Source organism: Tachyglossus aculeatus, chromosome 5 (assembly GCF_015852505.1).
Source record: "Tachyglossus aculeatus isolate mTacAcu1 chromosome 5, mTacAcu1.pri, whole genome shotgun sequence".
NCBI lineage: Eukaryota > Metazoa > Chordata > Mammalia > Monotremata > Tachyglossidae > Tachyglossus > Tachyglossus aculeatus.
In genome coordinates, this window is record NC_052070.1 from 28,902,056 (window position 1) to 28,921,477 (window position 19,422).

Consider the following 19,422-nt stretch of genomic DNA (forward strand, 5'->3'; position numbering starts at 1 on the left):
ACTAAGGCCAGAAAAGTGAAGTGACTTGCCCAAGATCACACAGCAGACAAGTGGCAGAGCCAAGATTAGAACCCAGGACCTTCTGAATCCCTGGCCTGTGCTCTATCCACCTCACCCCGCTGCTTCTCGCTTACAGTCTAGAAGGGGAGGCGGATGTTAAAAAATTGATTGAGGGAATGATTTTCTTAAAATTGGTTTCCAGAAGCAGTCTTACCAGGCTCTAGAGAAATGGATGCAATGTTTGGTAAGAGATTGACAGGAATGAGTAATCGTAGGAAGTTCAGGGCTGCTTGCAAAAGTTCCCTTACTGAGTAATAATAATAACGATGGTATTTTGTTAAGTGCTTACTATGTGTCAAGCACTGTTCTAAGTGCTGGGATAAAAACAAGATTATCAGGTTGTCCCACGTGGGGCTCACAGTCTTCATCCCCATTTTACAGATGGGGAAACTGAGGCCCAGAGAAGTTAAGTGACTTGCCCAAGGTCACACAGCTGACAATTGGCGGAGCCGGGATTTGAACCCATGACCTCTGACTCCCAAGCCCGGGCTCTTTCCACTGAAGCCACACTGCTTTTAGTAATGAATTGTGTGTGAGCAGCCCCTCTCCAATACCAGGATGAATCTTACACTGCCCCTTTTCCAATTGGTCTTTGGATGGCTGCCTGGCTGTGGGTCCATTAGATGAGCGGGAAACATCCATTGTTGATTATTTTATTTTTATTCTGAGTCTAGACCACCACTATGGATATTATGGACCTTAATATCATTGCACCAAATAAAAGAATCACAGAACCCAGTCAGCACATTTCAGCCCCACAGTCCATTTCTCTCTCTAGACTGTAAACTCTCTGTGGGCAGGGAATGTCTTTGTTATATTGTACTCTCCCAAGCACTTAGTACAGTGCTCTACATGCAGTGAGTGCTCAATAAATACGACCGACTGACTGACTGAGCAGTGTGTCCCTGTTTTTCCCTCTTGAAACCAACCCTAATTTATTTTCCCTAGCCAAGTGCAACAGGCTATTTCAATTATAATGGTAGTAGTAATACCACCTGCAGCAGCGGTAGTAATAATAATAATAATAATGGCATTTATTAAGCGCTTACTATGTTCAAAGCCCTGTTCTAAGCGCTGGGGAGGTTACAAGGTGATCAGGTTGTCACACGGAGGGCTCACAGTCTTAATCCCCATTTTACAGATGAGGGAACTGAGGCTCAGAGAAGTTAAGTGACTTGCCCAAAGTCACACAGCTGACAATTGGCAGAGCTGGGATTTGAACCCATGACCTCTGACTCCAAAGCCCGTGCCCTTTCCACTGAGTAGTAGTAGCAGCAGCAGCAGTAGTAGTAGTTGCATTGGAAACAGTGAGTTCCAGCGTTAAGAGCTCAGGACTAGGAGTTACTGGCATATTTTGTGTTTTGGAGAAAGTATCTTAACTTCCTTAACCCTCAGGTTCCTTTTGGGTAAAATGGGTAAGGTGGATTGTGAGGCCCTGTGTGGTACACAAACTGTGCCCAATTTTATAACCTTATTTCTACTCCAGCTCTTAGAATAGAGTAAGCATTGAAGAAATATTATTTAAAAATCAGAGTATCGATTCTAGAGGTGGTAGCAGCAATAATAATAATAATAATAATCGTGGTATTCAGTAAACTCTTATTATGTGTCAAGCCCTATACTCCCAGTAATAATAATAATGATAATAATAATAATAACAATGGCATTTGTTAAGCGCTTACTATGTGCAAAGCACTATTCTAAGCACTGGGGAGGATACAAGGTGATCAGGTTGTCCCATGTGGGGCTCACAGTCATAACCCCATTTTACAGATCAGGGAACTGAAGCCCAGAGAAGTTAATTGACTTGGCCAAAGTCACACAGCTGACAAGTGGTGGAGCTGGGATTAGAACCCATGACCTCTGACTCCCAACCCCGTGCTCTTTCCACTGAGCCACGCTGTATAGGGCTCACAATGTCTTAATCCCCATTTTACAGATGAGGAAATTGAGGCCCAAAGGAGTTAAGTGACTTACCCAAGGTCACACAGCAGACACAGCAGACAAGACTGAGCCCCTTCCTTCCTCTCCCCCTCATCCCCCTCTCCATCCCCCCATCTTACCTCCTTCCCTTCCCCACAGCACCTGTATATATGTATATATGTTTGTACATATTTATTACTCTATTTATTTATTTTACTTGTACATATCTATTCTTTTTATTTTATTTTGTTAGTATGCTTGGTTTTGTTCTCTGTCTCCCCCTTTTAGACTGTGAGCCCCCTGTTGGGTAGGGACTGTCTCTATATGTTGCCAATTTGTACTTCCCAAGCGCTTAGTACAGTGCTCTGCACATAGTAAGCACTCAATAAATACGACTGATGATGTGGAAGAGCCAGAATTAGAACCCACGTCCTTTGATTCCCAGGCCCGTGCTCTTTCTGTGACTGGTAGTAGCAATAGTAGTAGTGGTAGGATTAATGACATTAAGTTCTGGAAAAAGTACCAGGACATTGAGACATGGTCCCAGATCCACTACAACCACTGCAGGGAAGAGAGAGAGCATCTTTAGGCTCTCTACTGGGCCCCAGACAACCCCTGGGCTATGGGGTCGACCTCATGGCTCAGTCCCCATGGCTGGACACTCACTGCTAATTAGTTACGGCCTTCCGTAAGCATTTACTCCACTGCTCTGAGAGAGTCAAAGACAGAAAAGCAGGTCAAAACATTGTCCCACTCAAAAAGGGGCCCACAATCTCAGAGGTCAGGGAGAGAAGGTTTCTTATCTACATTTGACAGATGAGGAAACTGAGGCACAGAGCGGTCAAGTCACTGGCTTGAGGTCACACAGCAGACCAGGGGGTGAACTGGAATCAGCACCTAGATGTCCTGGCTCCCAATCCTGTGCTCTTTCCATTGCTCCCTCACTGACCTTTCCAGAAGTCCTGTCTCATGATCTGGAGATGAGTGATACCTGTTCTGCCCCACTTGACCCACCAAGTTGCAAACGTGTAGGCGTGAGCTAGCCTATGCTGTCCGTGAGCCACTGTAATTGGAACTAAGAGCGTAGATTTTGTTTATATCCACACCTAGCAGGCAAAGCATAGAATGCTTCTTCAGAAATAGGCTCAATAGAGAAACTTTAAAAAATGAAGTTGTCATGAAATAGGAGTGTTAGTCCTCAAAAGTCACAGTGCTTACAAACAAACCCTGAGCATAGAGTTAAGGAATATATGATTTCCGAGTGTAAAAACTTCTGATTTCCAGAAATTTGCCTCTAGAAATCCACTGGGTGAGTCTTTCATATTATGACAAGCAGAAAGCACACATAGTTCATTTTGCTATGTGACAACTAAAATTCTTTCATAGATGACTGTCATTATGAACCGTCTGTTTCTTTGCATTCATGGACTGCATTGCATTCAGGGAAAATCATCTTTTGAGAGCCAACATTATTTCATGCTTCATTACCAAGAATGCTTCTCAGTCTTTGATTATAGATAGATTTGCTCCTTAAAATCCACTAAAAACAATCCTGATGTATCAGTTAATGAATTCTTCTTTGGTTTGATAGAACTAAATAAGCTTTAGTAGACCTGGATTTGAAGGAATGACTGCCTACAGGTGACTGCTTGGTATAGGAACTAATAATTATGGACTAAGGAATCTTGGTCATAACCATGGCTCTATCTCAACATCACCCATAATGGAGAATCCAGGAAAGTTCATTTTGTCTTCTCTTACCTGTCGAGTCATCTCCTACCCGTACTGACTTCATGGACACATCTCTTCCAGAATGCACCACCTCCAGCTGCAATCGTTTTGGTAGTGTATCCACATAGTTTTCTTGGTAAAAATATGGAAGTGGCTTACCATTGCCTTCTTCCACGCAGTAAACTTGAGTCTTTGCCCTAGACTTTCTCCCGTGCCTCTGCTGCCCAGCAGAGGTGAGTTTTGACTTGTAGCAGATTGCCTTCCACTTGCTAGCCACTGGTCAAGCTAGGGATGGGATGTATATGCCTCTGCTTGACTCTCCCTCCCATCGCCGAGACTGGTAGAGTACTGGAAACTCTCCAGGTGCGATCCTGAGAGGGGGAATTCATGTTACATATGAGGAAACTGAAGCACAGAGAAGTCAGGTGATTTGCCTAAGTTCACACAGCAGGCAAGTAGTGGAGCCTGGATCACATCCCAGTCTCCCAACTCCCAGTCTTGTACTGTTCCCTTGGGATGGCTTCTTGGGAGATGTCAACAACGGTGAATGAAGTTTCACCCTGACCTGACGGTCTATAAAGCAGTCGGTGCCTTCCCTCCAATATGGCAGTGAGACTTGGAGGAAACACATTCAGCTTCTTCAGGCATTTCCCCAGAGTTACCTATGAATCTTGTTCGATATCCAAGGACAGGACAGTATTACCAATACTGAAGTCTCAGTCAATTTACCTGCATCAGAGTAATTCTTATAGCATAGCTCCGCTGGGAAGATTATGTGAAGAGAATGGGTGTCACAGGGACACCCAAGAAGCTTCCAAAGGAGACATTTGGAAGCTGTGTTGACAGTATCAATGATTTAAAAGACACCAAGAAGCACAGTCTTATTAAATGTGACATGGCAGTTGACTATTGGGAGGCCACCAAGCAGACAGACCAGACTGGCAGGAAGAAATCAGGAAATAAGTTACTCTTCTTAAGTGAAGGAGAGAAGCAGCATGGCCTAGTGGAAAGAACATGGGCCGGAAGTCAGAAGAACCTGGATTCTAATCCTGTTTCCACCATTTGTCTGCTGTGTTACCTTGGGCAAGTGACTTCACTTCCCTGGGCCTCAGTTACCTCATCTGTAAAATGGGATTAAGACTGTGAGCCCTATGTGGGACATGGACAGTGTCCAATCTGATTAGACTGGACTAATCCACTATAGTCCACTATAGTCCACTATAATCCACTATCCACCATAGATTAGACTATATCTACCCCACCACTTAGTACAATGCTCTGCAGACAGTAAGTGCTAAATAAATATGATTAAATCAAATAACATATAATTACTATAAATAATAAATATATACACACACATATATATATATATACATATATATACACACATATATATATATGTATATATATATACATAGAGGCAAGTCATGGTAATGAAGAACTGTCTTTAGGTAGAAGAGAAGTGTAGCTTTCTGTAGTTTGTATCACAATAGGAATTTTATTCTTGGGGCTGGCAACAGCAAATTGCCATTACCAACTCTGTCCTCGGGGAACATTACAGAGACTTCACTTTAGATTTAGAAACAATCTGCAGAAAGCTCCACTTCTCATCCACTCCCTCCCCGTCAGCTTTCCAGCTTTCAATGTTAATGCTCCTCGGGAGTGACCTGGTACTGGTCTGGGAGATGTTCTGTCCAGGGCAAAGACCTCAACAAGGCCTAGTGGAAAGAACTTGGGCCTGGGAATTAAAGAATATGATAAAAATAATAATGATAATAATATTATTATTGTATTTATTAAGCAGTTACTATGTGCTGGGAACTGTTCTGAGTGGTGGGGTGGATATAACCAAATTGGGTTGGACACAGTCCCTGTCCCACATAGGACTCCCAGTCTTAATCCCCATTTTACAGATGAGGTAACTGCAAAGTAAAGTGATTTGCTCAAGGTCACGCAGTGAACAAATGGTGGAGCCAGGGTTAGAACCTATAACCTGCTGACTCCCTTCTAAGCCCAGCTCTGCCACTTGCCTGCTGAGTGACCTTGGACAAGTCACTTAACTTCCCTGTGCCTCAGTTTTCTCATCTGGACAATGGGAATGAAATTCCAGATCTCCTGCCCTCTTAGACTGTGAGTCCAATTTGAGACAGGGACTGTGTCTGACCTGATTGTCTTATATCTAACCCAGTACCTTGTATAGTTCTTGCTGTATAGTAAACACTAAATAGATGTCACTATTATAATTATACTTATAATAATTATTGTTATTATTCTTAATATCATCTAATGGGTCACTGAGAAATATTTCATAACCAAAATCACTTACAGATTAGGCAATAAAAATGAGAGGATTAGTAAACACAATATCTCATCATCATTTGTGTGGGCAAAACATAAAATTGAAGACCTGTGAGCAGGAAATGTGTCTGTTATAGTGTTATATTGTACTCTCCAAGCACACGGTATAGTATTCTGCACATGGTAAGTGCTCAGTAAATACAATGGACTGTCTTGGGGACCCAAGGCCTTTCAAAGCCCTAATGAGAGCTCACCTCCTCCAGGAGGCCTTCCCAGACTGAGCCTCCTCTTTCCTCTCCCCCATTCCCCCTCCCCATCCCCCCGCCTTACCTCCTTCCCCTCCCCACAGCACCTGTATATATGTATATATGTTTGTACGTATTTATTACTCTATTTATTTTACTTGTACATATTTGTTCTATTTATTTTATTTTGTTAATATGTTTTGTTTTGTTGTCTGTCTCCCCCTTCTAGACTGTGAGCCCACTGTTGGGTAGGGACCGTCTCTATATGTTGCCAACTTGTACTTCCCAAGAGCTTAGTACAGTGCTCTGCACACAGTAAGTGCTCAATAAATATAATTGAATGAATAAATGAATGAATGAGTATGAGACATGGCCCCCACCCTCAAGGAGTTGACAGTATAATGGGAAAGAAAAGCAAATATAAATTGAGAAATCTATTATATAGTTCTGAGAAAGTGAGACCAGTCAAAACTAATTAGAAAAAAAACCCCTAAAACAAACAAATAAATAAGAAAAATAGATACACCTGGGAGTGTATAAGGTAAGTTAAGAATACTGAAGGTGAGTGGGTCTAGGACAATGGGGGTGATTGAGTGTTCATTCAGTCGTATTTATTGAGCACTTACTGTGTGCAGAGCACTTGGGAGAGTACAATACAGCAATAAAGAGAGGCAATCTCTGCCCATGAGCTCACAGTCTAGAGGGGAGGAGACAGATATCGATACAAGTAAACAGACAGGTTTACATATATATATATATATGTAATATATACCTATTTATATATATACCTATTTATATTTATGTAAGTAAATATACCTATTTATTTTAACATTTTTCATTTATTTTGTGGGATGGAAGGACATGACATGCTCTGCTGAGTGTTTTAGAAAGATGTCACTGGCAAAGAGATGAAAAAATATGCACTGTTATATTTCCATGGGCACCGTGAGTGAGTTTGCAAGAGCTTCTCAGTCTGACCCTAGTTGGGAGCCCCATGTTAATAATAATAATGGCATTTATTAAGCACTTACTATGTGCAAAGCACTGTTCTAAGTGCTGGGGAGGTTACAAGGTGATCAGATTGTCCCACGGGGGGCTCACAGTTTTCATTCCCATTTTACAGATGAGGTAACTGAAGCACAGAGAAGTTAAGTGATTTGCCCAAGATCACATAGCTGACAAGCGGAGGAGTCGGAATTTGAACCCATGACCTCTGACTCCAAAGCCCAGGCTCTTTCCACAGAGCCACGCTGCTTCTACCCCAGTGCTTAGAACAGTGCCGGTCACCTAGTAAGTGCATAACAAATATAATAATGATAATGATATTAACTTAAGAATAAATATTCATGGATACAATTGCACCATCTGCATTGCCTCCTTTGATCTGATGTATAAAATTAGTGACATATGACTCAGTCAATCATTGAGAGTTTATTATGTGCAGAGCATTGTTTTAGGCACTTGAGAAAGTACAATAGAGTATCAACTTCATCCCTACCCTCAAGAAGCTTGCAATCTAACCCGGGAGAGTGACAGTAAAATAAATTCTGGACTATGCATGCAGTGGCAGTTAAGATTAGACCAAAGAAGGGGGAGACTAAAGGCAATTCGAAACCATCCAAATCATTCTACACTGATCCAGGCACTTATCCTATAATAACAATATTGTTGGTATTTGTTAAGCACTTACTTTGTGCTAGGCACTGTTCTAAACGCTGGGGGGTATACAGGGTCATGTATTTGTCCCACGTGGGGTTCACAGTCTTCATCCCCATTTTCCAGATGAGGTAACTGAGGCCCAGAGAAGTGAAGTGACTTGCCCAAAGTCACACAGCTGACAAGTGGCGGAGCAGGGATTGGAACCCATGACCTCTGATTTGACTCCTGCATCTGCCTCCTCTCTGACCTCCCAGCCTCCTGTCTCTCCCCACTGCAGGCCACACTTCACTCTGCCGCACGGATCATTTTTCTACAGAAAGTTTGGTTCATGTCTCCCTACTCCTGAAGAACCTCCTCTGGTTGCCCATCCACCTCCACATGAAACAGAACCTTTTACTATTGACAATAAAGAACTCAACCAACTCTCCCCCTCCCACTTCACTTTATGAAGAGCCTACTACTGCCCAGCCTGAAAACCTGGCTCCTCTAGTGACAGCTTACTCTCACTGTACTTCCCAAGTGCTTAGTACAGTGCTCTGCACACAGTAAGTGCTCAATAAATACGATTGAATGACTGAATCAATTTATCTCACCACTGACCCTTTTCCCCTATCCTCCCTCTAGTATGGAACTTCCTCCCCCCCCTATATATAACAAGCCACCCCTCTCCTCACCTTCAAAGCATTATTAAGATCTTATCTCCTCCAGGAGGCCTTCCCTGATTGAACCCTCTTTTCCCCTGCTCCCTCTCCCTTCTGTGTCATCTATGTGCTTGGATCTGTGACCCCTGGGTATTTGCTATTTGCTTCACCCTAAACCCTGAAGCACGAATGTACTTATCTTTAAATCACTATAAATGATTCATTTATTTTAATGTCTTTCTCCCCATCTCAACTATAATCTCGTTCTGGCAGGGAAGTTGTCTGCCATCTCACCGACTCTGTTGTATTGTACTCTCCCAAGTGCATAGTACAGTGCTACATAGTAAGAGCTCAATAAATACCACTGATTGATTAAGGAGGCTTTATCCAGTTAGGAGGTGAGGGAGCTGGAACCAGGGTGGAAAGGGATTTTCTTAATCGGTTTGGACACAGTCCCTGTCCCACATGGGACTCAAAGTCTCATTCCCCATTTTACGAGGATGTAACTGAGGCCCAGAGAAGTGAAATGACTTGCCCAAGGTCACACAGTAGGCAGGTGGAGGACCCAGGATTGGAACCCATGACCTTCTGACTCCCAAGCCTGTGCTCTATTCACTAGGCAAGGCTTGTGGGCAGGGAGTGTCTTTACTGTTGTATTGTACTCTACAAAGCACTAAGTATAGTGTTGTGCACACAGTAAGTGCTCAATAAATGCGATTGAATGAATAGAAGAAGATAATGTGGAGGTGAGAGACCAGAATGCATTACTGGGAGGGAAGTCTATTAGCAAGCTCAGATCTAATGGCTGCTGTCTCATTGATGAAATTGTTTGCAATGTTGTTGGGAACCAGGGTGGGAGGAGGAGGGGAAAATGAAGACTTAATGAAAAAGAAGAGAAAGTTTGGAGCAGTTGGAACTCTTGGTCAAGGAGTAGAGAATGACAAATACAGCACTGTTTTGCTAGCGAAGGAGTAAAATTAAATCATGCCAATCATGCCTGCCAATTCTGTTATATTGAACTCTCCCAAGCACTTAGTAACAGTGCTCTATACATAGTAAGTGCTCAATAAATACCAGTGATTGATTGACTGATGAAAGAGTAGATGCATAAATTTATATGACTCTGCATCACTCCCATAAAAGGCCAGGAGGCCCAGCCATGTAGAGGGTCAACACAGTTTCTGTGACAACTTTATTTTTTACACATGGGCAGAATATTTTATAGTACATCTGTTGATTTTCAGGAAATAATGGATTGAGACCCTCTTTTAATAGTGTGGCTTACTGAAGCATGAGAGCCCAACGAGGCCTCGAGGTATTTGTCGTAAATGTTGTGGAAACTCTCTGTTCCAACAGCAGGAAGGCAATTTCTCCATATTTGCTCCCCTGAGGCGGGAGCGAAACCAGGAGAAGAGTGTCCTGTTTATCATTTGGATCTTCAACGTTAGTCCTCAAGTTAAAAATCTAATTTAGCATTTGTCTTACTAGATAAGCAGGAAAGCAAATTTGAAGGGTCTATCCATCAATCAATCAGAGGCATTTATTGGGGACATACTATATGCAAAGCCAGTGCTTGGGAGAGTACAGTATAATGGAGTTGGTAGACATATTCCCTGCCCACGAGGAGTTTACAGTCTAGTGGGGGAGACAGACAATAAAATATATACATTAGTGCTGTGGGAAGGAGAGTGGGGTGACTCTCAAGTGCTTAAAGTGAATAGATCCATGAGCCCAACATTTCCAAAAAGAAACTACTTTGGTTGGATGTTTAAACAATAAAGGCCAATTTTATATCCTCTGCCACCCTACAGTAGAAAATTAATTACATATGACTCAGTCAATCGTTGAGAGCTTATTATGTGCAGAACATTGCTTTAGGCACTTGAGAAAGTACAATAGAGTATCGACATCATCCCTACCCTCAGGAAGCTTGCAGTCTAACCCGGGAGAGTGACAGTAAAATAAATTCTGGACTGTAAACTCCTTGTGGGCTTACAAATCTATTATATTATACTCTCTCAGCACATAGTACAGTGCTCTGCATTCTGTAAATCCTTAGTGAATAGCACTGACTGATTAATTAAACTTCAGATCTGGGGAACAACATAGTATGAAGACAAGTACCAAGTTGTGTGAGTGAAGGTGAGGTGAACACCTTAGTGCTTAGTGGGTGACATTCTACTTCACCATGCCAGCATAGCAATTTAAGTATTCTTAATGGTCTGCATGAGTATTCATTCATTCATTCATTCAGTTGTATTTAGTGAGCACTTACTGTGTGCAGAGCATTGTCCTAAGTATTTGGGAGGGTACAGTACAACAATACAGAAGCAGCATGGTAGAGTGGATAGAGCACGACCCTGGGAATCGGAAGGTCATGGGTTCTAATCCTGGCTCTCCCACTTGTCTGTTGTGTGCCCTTGGACAAGTCACTTAACTTCTCTGGGCTTCAGTTACCTCATCTGTAAAATGGGCACTAAGACAACTGTTTCCAACCCAATTTGCCTGCATTCACCCCAGGACTTGATACAGTGCCTGGCACATCATAAGCGTTGAAAAAATACCATTGTTATTATTATTAATAACAGTAAATAGATTTCCTGCCCACAATGAGATTACAGTCTGGAAGGGGAGACAGACATCAATATAAATTACAGATGTGTACATAACTATACAGTCCTATATAGGTCTGTGAGCCCTCAACCACCAGCGTTATACCTCTTTAAATTCCAAATTAATGGCCTTGAAATCTGCTTATCAGAAACAGAAAAAACATTTAGGTTTTCAGGGTGCCTTGAAAGTTGAATGAATGAAATCAAAATCCAAAATGCATCAAATTCCATGTGCACAGAGGATGAGCTCATAGCAGATTAGAAGAAACAACAGGGATAGATTGCCAAGTGGTTCCGTTTCCAAGAGACATCCCAGTGAGGTCTACTCATCATATGCTTGCTTAATATCCCTCTTCGAGGATGGAGTTAATGGACAGCATTTACTTCTTGAATTGATCTGCTAAACGAGAGTGGTTGATGTGTTACTGAGCTCATCGGGGCAATGCTTCCATTTAGAGACCCTAGACAGAGAGGATGGATTCCGCTGTGCATGTGTGGGATTAGCCAGTGTCACCAACCTCCCTGTCCCATTTATTCAATCTTATTTTAGTTGTTGGGTAGGGACTGTCTCTATTTGTTGCCGAATTGTACTTTCCAAGTGCCTATTTCGGTGCTCTGCACACAGTAAGAGCTCAATAAATACGATTGAATAAATGAATGAGTTTATTGAGCACCTACTGTGTGCAAAGCACTGCATATCTGGAGTGGGATTTATTTCCTTTCTAACTATGTGATGTTGGGTCCTAAAATGCAGTTGAACATATGAATCAGCATATCCTGAGACATAATCTGTGTGTTGCCGACTTGTACTTCCCAGGAGCTTAGTACAGTGCTCTGCACACAGTAAACGCTCAATAAATACGATTGAATGAATGATCCACCAAACCTAGTACACTTGAAGCACCTCATCTCTTAATTTATTCAATCATGTTTACTGAGCGTTTACAGTCTGCAGAGCACTGTACTAAGCACTTGGGATTGTACAATATATGCGTTAACTGGAGATAAATGAGGCTTTCATGCTCGTTTTTCCAGAGTGCTAAGCCAGGACTAGTGAGCAGTGTGTTCTTCTGGGACTGGCACTGTTCTGGAGTGTGGCTGTAAACTGCTCACCTCAATCTAGTCGATAGCCCGGTTTAAGTGTGAATCGCTCTTTGAGAAAAATCGCCAATGTTTTTAACTCATGGCAGAGAATTTAGCGAGGCAAAAGCGGTAGAGTTCATCCCAAAGAAAGGATCATATTCCTCTGGGCGGGAACTCTTCAGAAGCTGATCATCACTAGGCTGTAAACTCCCAAAAGGAACAGTTTACCTACAGAATATAATGCTGTGGCAATGGCAAGATTTCAACCAGTCTGGCATTTATCGAGTATTTACTGTGTGCAGAGCACAGTAATAATAATAATAATGATGGTATTTGTTAAGTGCTTACTATGTGCAAAGCACTGTTCTAAGCGCTGGGGAGGTTACAAGGTGATCAGGTTGTCCCACGGGGGGCTCACAGTTTTAATCCCCATTTTACAGATGAGGGAACTGTCAGCATGGCTCAGTGGAAAGAGCCCGGACTTTGGAGTCAGAGGTCATGGGTTCAAATCCCGGCTCCGCCAACTGCCAGCTGTGTGACTTTGGGCAAGTCACTTGACTTCTCTGTGCCTCAGTTGCCTCAACTGTAAAATGGGGATTAATACTGTGAGCCCCCTGTGGGACAACTTGATCACCTCGGAAACTCCCCAGCGCTTAGAACAGTGCACATAGTAAGCGCTTAATAAATGCCATTAAAAAAAATGAGGTCCAGAGAAGTTAAGTGATTTGCCCAAAGCACACAGCTGACAATTGGCAGAGCCAGGATTTGAACCCATGACCTCTGACTCCAAAGCCCGTGCTCTTTCACAGTACTACTACTACTGTGAATAGTAATAATAATTGTGGTATTTGTTAAAAACTTACTAGATGCCAAGCACTGATTTAAGCTTTGGGGTAGATACAAGATCATCAGGTCCTACATGGGATACACAGTTTAAGTAGGAGGAAGAAAAGGTTTGACTCCCCATTTTGCAGATGAGGGAACTGGGGCACAGAAAAGTTAAGTGAATTGCCCAAGATCACACAGTCAGGAAGAGGAAGAGCTGAAATTAGAACCCAGGTCCTCTGACTCCTAGGCCTGTGTTCTTCACGCAAGGCCACACTGATGCTATGTTCTTAGCACTTCAGTGTTTTTAATTTCGGCATGACAATTTTTTTATGGTTTTTGTTAAGCGCTTACTATAAGCATTGTACTAAGTGCTGGGGTAGATACAAGGTTGTCAGTTTGAACACAATCCCTGTCCCACATGGGGCTCACAGTCTTCAATCCCCATTTTGCAGATGAGGTAACTGAAGCACAGAGAAGTGAAGTGACTTGCCAGAGTTCACACAGCTGACAAGTGGTGGAGCCGGGATTAAAATCCAGATCCTTCTGACTCCCAGGCATGTGCTCTAACCACTAGGCCAAGCTGTTTTCTCCGATAGATGATTAAAAATGATACTCAAAAAAAAATGTATTCGATGCAGTGCTAGGGGAGAAAGGTTTACTGCCCCAAGCCAACTCCTTTAAGGGAGATGAGTGGTTCAATTTTACATTTTGGATCAATAATAATAATAATAATAATAATGCTGGTATTTGTTAAGTGATTACTGTGTGTCTAGCACTGTTCTAGGTGCTGGGGTAGACACAACATTGTCAATTTAGATTAAAATAATAATAATAATGATGGCATTTATTAAACGCTTACTGTGTGCAAAGCACTGTTAAAAGTGATACTCAAAAAAAATACATGCAGTGCAATGCTAGGGGAAAAAGGTTTACTGCTCGAAGCCAATTCCTTTAAGAGAGATGAGTGGTTCATTTTACTTCTTGGAGTACAGTGCTCTGCACACAGTAAGCACTCAATAAATACGACTGATTGATTGAATAATAAAGGTAATAATAATGCTGGTGTTTGGTAAGTACTTACTGTATGTCAAGTACTGTTGTAGGCAGCAGGATAGATTCAACATTGTCAATTTGGACACAGTCCCTGTCCCATGTGGGGCTCACAGATTTAATCCCCATTTTACAGATGAGGTAACTGAGGCACAAGAAAGTTAAGTGACTTGCCCAAGGTCACACAGCAAACAAGTGGCAGAGCTGGAATTAGAACCCATGTCCATTGATTCCCAAACCCGTGTACTTGCCACTAAGCTATGGTCTTTCCACTGGGCCACTAGAGAAGCAGTGTGGCTCAGTGGAAAGAGCCCCTGCTTTGGAGTCAGAGGTCATGGGTTCAAATCCTGGCGCCGCCAATTGTCAGCTGTGTGACTTTGGGCAAGTCACTTAACTTCTCTCTGCCTCAGTTCCCTCATCTGTGAAATGGGGATTAAGACTGTGAGCCCCATGTGGGACAACCTTGATTACCTTGTATTCCACCCCCCGCCCCCAGTGCTTAGAACAATGCTTGGCATGTAGTAAGTGCTTAACAAATACCAACATTATTATTATTATTATTATTATTATTATTATTATTATTATTATTATTATTATTATTATTATTATTAGGCCTCACTGCTTCTCCACTTTGGAGAAACGGAATCATGGGTTAGTAGATTTGACCAGGGTTTAAAGGAGAGCTGATTAAGAGCAACAGCACGGGCTTGGAAGTCAGAGGTCGATGATTCTAGTCCCGGCTATGGCACTTATCAGCTGTGTGACTTTGGGCAGCACACTTAACTTCTCTGTGCCTCAGTTCCTTCATGTGTAAAATGGGGATTAAGACTGTGAGCCCCAAGTGGGACAACCTGATTACCTTATGTCTACCCCAGAGCTTAGAACAGTATTTGGCACATAGTAAGCGCTCAACAAATACCATCATTATTAAATATCTCTGTTGGTCATTTATTTAGAGTTCTAACTACTTCACGATCCAGAATCAATGACTTTCCCCACATCTCTTCTCAGGGCTGTTTCTATGACGGGATGAATCAGAACAATTATCTCAGTACTTAGCGCTTAATGTAGGCAGAGCACTGTTAAGTACTTCAATTAATCAGCCCATCGATCTGTGGCAATTATTGATCGCTCACTATGTGCAAAGCACCATCCTAAACACTTGGGAGAGTGTAACACAAAAGAGTTGTAAGGTTTAATCGCTGCCCACAAGGAGTCTACAGTCTAGAGGAATCATAGGAGTTCCTAGGAACGAGTTGAAGAGCTGTTCAGTGTGAGATCAAATCAGCCCACAGATAAAGGGTGTGTGTGTGAGAGAGAGAAAGAGAGAGATCATTTTATCATCATCAATCGTATTTATTGAGCGCTTACTATGTGCAGAGCACTGTACTAAGCGCTTAGCATTTTATTTCATTTCATTTTAAAGGGGTAACTCCCATTCTGGGAAACAGAGTTGCCCCTTAATCTTCTCCTTCCTAACCAGACCTATGACCCCAACACTGGGAAGCGTACAAACATTAAAAACCATGGCAACCAGTGCCCATCATACCTGAGCAGACTTTCTCACAGATTGGATAGAAAATGACTCAGTTTTCTGCCTCTTCACCTGGAAGGTTCCCCACTTTTTGTTCATGCTGAAATTGGCAATGTCAAAACAAATCAAGGTAATTTTCGTATATCTGTGTGTTTGTATTCAAGGTGAGCAAGCCTTAATAGCTTTGCAAAATGTCAGGATGACAGTGTGAGGGAAATGAGCACAGTTCATTCTGTAAGAAACATGAAATGTATGAATATAGAATCGGCTCTGTCCCCAGCTGATTAAACTTAATAAGACCAAATTCTCCTTCAGCATGCTTCATATTCACAACATGAATGTGCAGATAGTAACTATTATTAATGTTATCATTATTATTGAATGCTTATTACACATTTTATGGATTTTCCATTTCTAAAAGTGCATCCATTAATCTCTGGATTCACACACACAAGCTAAAGTGAAGATGGAAATGCTGGAAACATTTTAATTATAGCTGTGCAACCCAAGCCAAAAATCCTGAACACGCAGTAAACTTTGCTCTTCAGGTCAGCCATTTGGAAGAAGTTTTTGATTTGAAATCTGACCATGAAAGCCAACAAACCAGCATGGCCAAGACCAAGGATTCTCTGGGATCTAATTATTAAAAAAAAATTAAGACCCTGGGTTATCTTTAAGTAGTTAACTATACTTTCCTTCAGAATGTTAGCCTGCAGGGTATGGAGATCCATCTCCATTGAAGACTGAACATAAGGAAGGGAGGGATGAGGCGAGAGATAACGACACATCCTCTGACAGGAAATGTTGAGAGATTGGAATAAATTCTTTAGAAATATCTTCGAAGGATGCCGTTTCAAGTGTGCCCTCATGGTCTTGAGATAATTTAGGGGTAGTCATCACAGAAAGCAGATGGATATCTTTCAAGGTCCCAACTACCTTTCTGACTGTTCACGTTTTCAGCAAGTAGTCTTGCTTTAAGATCAACATTAGTTTCAGGAAACTAAGTAGATTTGGATGTGATGGGTGGATTTGGAACTCAGTTGTCTCACAAGGAATCTGGGAAAGTCCTACAGTGCCAGTGCCCCTTCTTTGGCCAATCCAGGAGACATTTGGCATCATGAGGGATGATGCGTGACCTAGGGGATAGAACAAGGACCTGGGTTCTAATGTTGGCTCTGCCAATCAATCAATCAATCAATCGTATTTATTGAGCGCTTACTGTGTGCAGAGCACTGTACTAAGCGCTTGGGAAGTACAAGTTGGCAACATATAGAGACAGTCCCTACCCAACAGTGGGCTCACAGTCTATAAGGGGGAGGTAGAGAACAAAACCAAACATACTAACAAAATAAAATAAATAGAATAGATAAGTACAAGTAAAATAAATAAATAAATAGAGTAATAAATATGTACATATATATATATATATATATATATATACAGGTGCCACTTGTCTTCTGTGTGACCTTGGGTAAGTCATTTGACTTCTCTGTGCCTCAGTGATCTCATCTGTAAAATGGAGATTGAGGCTGTGAGCCCTATGTGGGACAAGGACTGTGTCCAACCCAATAAACTTGTACCCACCCCAGTACTTAGTACAGTGCCTGGCACATAGTAAGCGCTTAGCAAATACTATTATTATTACTATTATCATTAATCATAATCATAATATGATTCTTCATATCATAATTAGAGAAGCAGCGTGGCTCAGTGGAAAGAGCACGGGCTTGGGAGTCAGAGGTCATGGATTCAAATTCCGGCTTTGCCAATTGTCAGCTGTGTGACTTTGGGCAAGTCACTTAACTTCTCTGTGCCTCAGTTACTTCATCTGTAAAATGGGAATTAAGACTGTGAGCCCCTCGTGGGACAATTTGATCACCTTGTATCCTCCCCAGCACTTAGAACAGTGCTTTACATAGTAAGCGCTTAACAAATGCCATAGTTATATTATTATTATTCAGGGAAGGGTGATGAATCAGTGTTACCAAAAGCTTTGGCACTTAAAAGGAGTCAGGTGCAAATTTCAGTCAAAGTAGGGAAGCTCGTGCCCCTCAAACCTCCTTCCTTCCTCACCCTGGATAGTTTTAAATTCCCTGGTCAATTCATTAATTAATTCATTCAATCATATTTATTGAGTGCTTACTGTGTGCATAGCACTGTGTTATGCACTTGGGGGAGTTCAGTACAACATTAAACAGGCGCATTCCCTGCATCTGGTCTTGGTTGCAGGGTTTTAGGCAACAGGAAAAAAATCAGCCTATAATTCTCAAGATGTGTTACCTCACAGATGTGCTACCTTCTCCATATCTAATGTTTAATTAGAAGTAAGATGACTTCCATAGCCGAATAAGAATTTCAGGAAATGAACATCAGAGTAAGAACTATGCAATCAGACTCTGCTATCATATTTCTTTCAACTATCATTGGGCTTATATAATTACCAACTGGCTTCTTTATTTCTACATTTTTTTTAAGAAATATCTTCATGAAGGACCATATGTTTTGTTTTTTTTCCCAACAAATGCTTACCTTGGAAAAGGTCATGTGTACTATATTTCTAAAAGTTTCAGTTTTAAGCTACTAACGAGAGATTGTCACAAACTTCAGAAGTTCATCAAAATGTACACATCAGGATCTAAGAAAACATTTGTCTGTGGACAGTGCTAAAGGTCAGAATATCTAAGGCTCAAAACCTCAGTCTACAAACGTGGACTTTGGTAATCCTTATAACATTTGAAGAGCTATAAAGCTTCTACATTAAAAGCAGCAAACCTTTGAAAAATCTTCACTCCATAACCTGAATACCCTTTATTATAACAGCTTAAACTCATAGAAATGGTTGTAATAATATAAAAGTGGACTCCAGACTGTATAAGATCATATATACCCTATTTTAAAAATGGCTATTTTTAAGGAAAATAATGAAGATGGAAAATATTATTTTCCAAAAATCAATTCCCTGGCCCTCTATTTTTTCTTTATTATTGTTCAGCCTCTACAGATAACATTTCAATGGTTGCCTCCAACTCTATTCTATACTTGGTTGTTTAAATGAAATGATACTTTCCTCCTTATAGTTTTTGATCTATCCATACCCACTCTAAAAGCGTGAGCTGAAAATGAATGGACTCACCAACTCTCAGTCTTTTCCAAACTACAGTTCAGTTTCTTACGGTTTCCTAAGCCCTAACTGAAGGAAAAACTGAATGTGCTTATAAGCAGTGCCAACAATATAGCTCTGCTTTAGGTTCTATAATGGTGCAGTGAATGTGGAAATTTTATTCATGTAAGCTCATTTGGCTGAAAAATAGAGAAAGATAATTCCATTCTCACAGGTAGCCAAAATAATCCATCATTTGTTTTATAATTGCACAAAATAATTGAAGTCCCTGTCACACTTTTTATTCTACAGTCTGTTAGAGAAGCAGTAGTGGATAGAGCATGGCCTGGGAATCAGAAGGTCATGGGTTCTAATCCCAGCTCTGCCACTTGGCTGCTATGTGACCTTGGGAAAGGTCACTTCACTTCTCTATGCCTCAGTTACCTCATCTGTAAAAAGGGGATTTTGAGCTCCACTTGGTACAAGGGACTGTGTCCAACCCGATTTGCTTGTCTTCACCCCAGGGCTCAGTACAGTGCCAGGCACATAATAAGTGCTTAATAAGTGCTGGAGAAGCAGTGTGGCTCAGTGGAAAGAGCCCGGGCTTTGGAGTCAGAGGTCATGGGTTCAAATCCCGGCTCTGCCACTTGTCAGCTGT

The 19,422-nt window shown here is 41.6% G+C and overlaps 1 protein-coding gene and 1 non-coding gene across 2 annotated transcripts in view; one reads left to right on the forward strand and one right to left on the reverse strand.

Annotated features, from left to right (window-relative positions):
- The window catches only part of CCDC102B (coiled-coil domain containing 102B), a 567,334-nt gene that overhangs the window by 281,720 nt on the left and 266,192 nt on the right, over positions 1–19,422 (forward strand). The window lies entirely within an intron of this gene.
- LOC119929047 lies at positions 3,958–4,095 on the reverse strand. Its single transcript, XR_005451191.1, has one exon. It is a non-coding gene; the product is annotated as a small nucleolar RNA SNORA7 (small nucleolar RNA).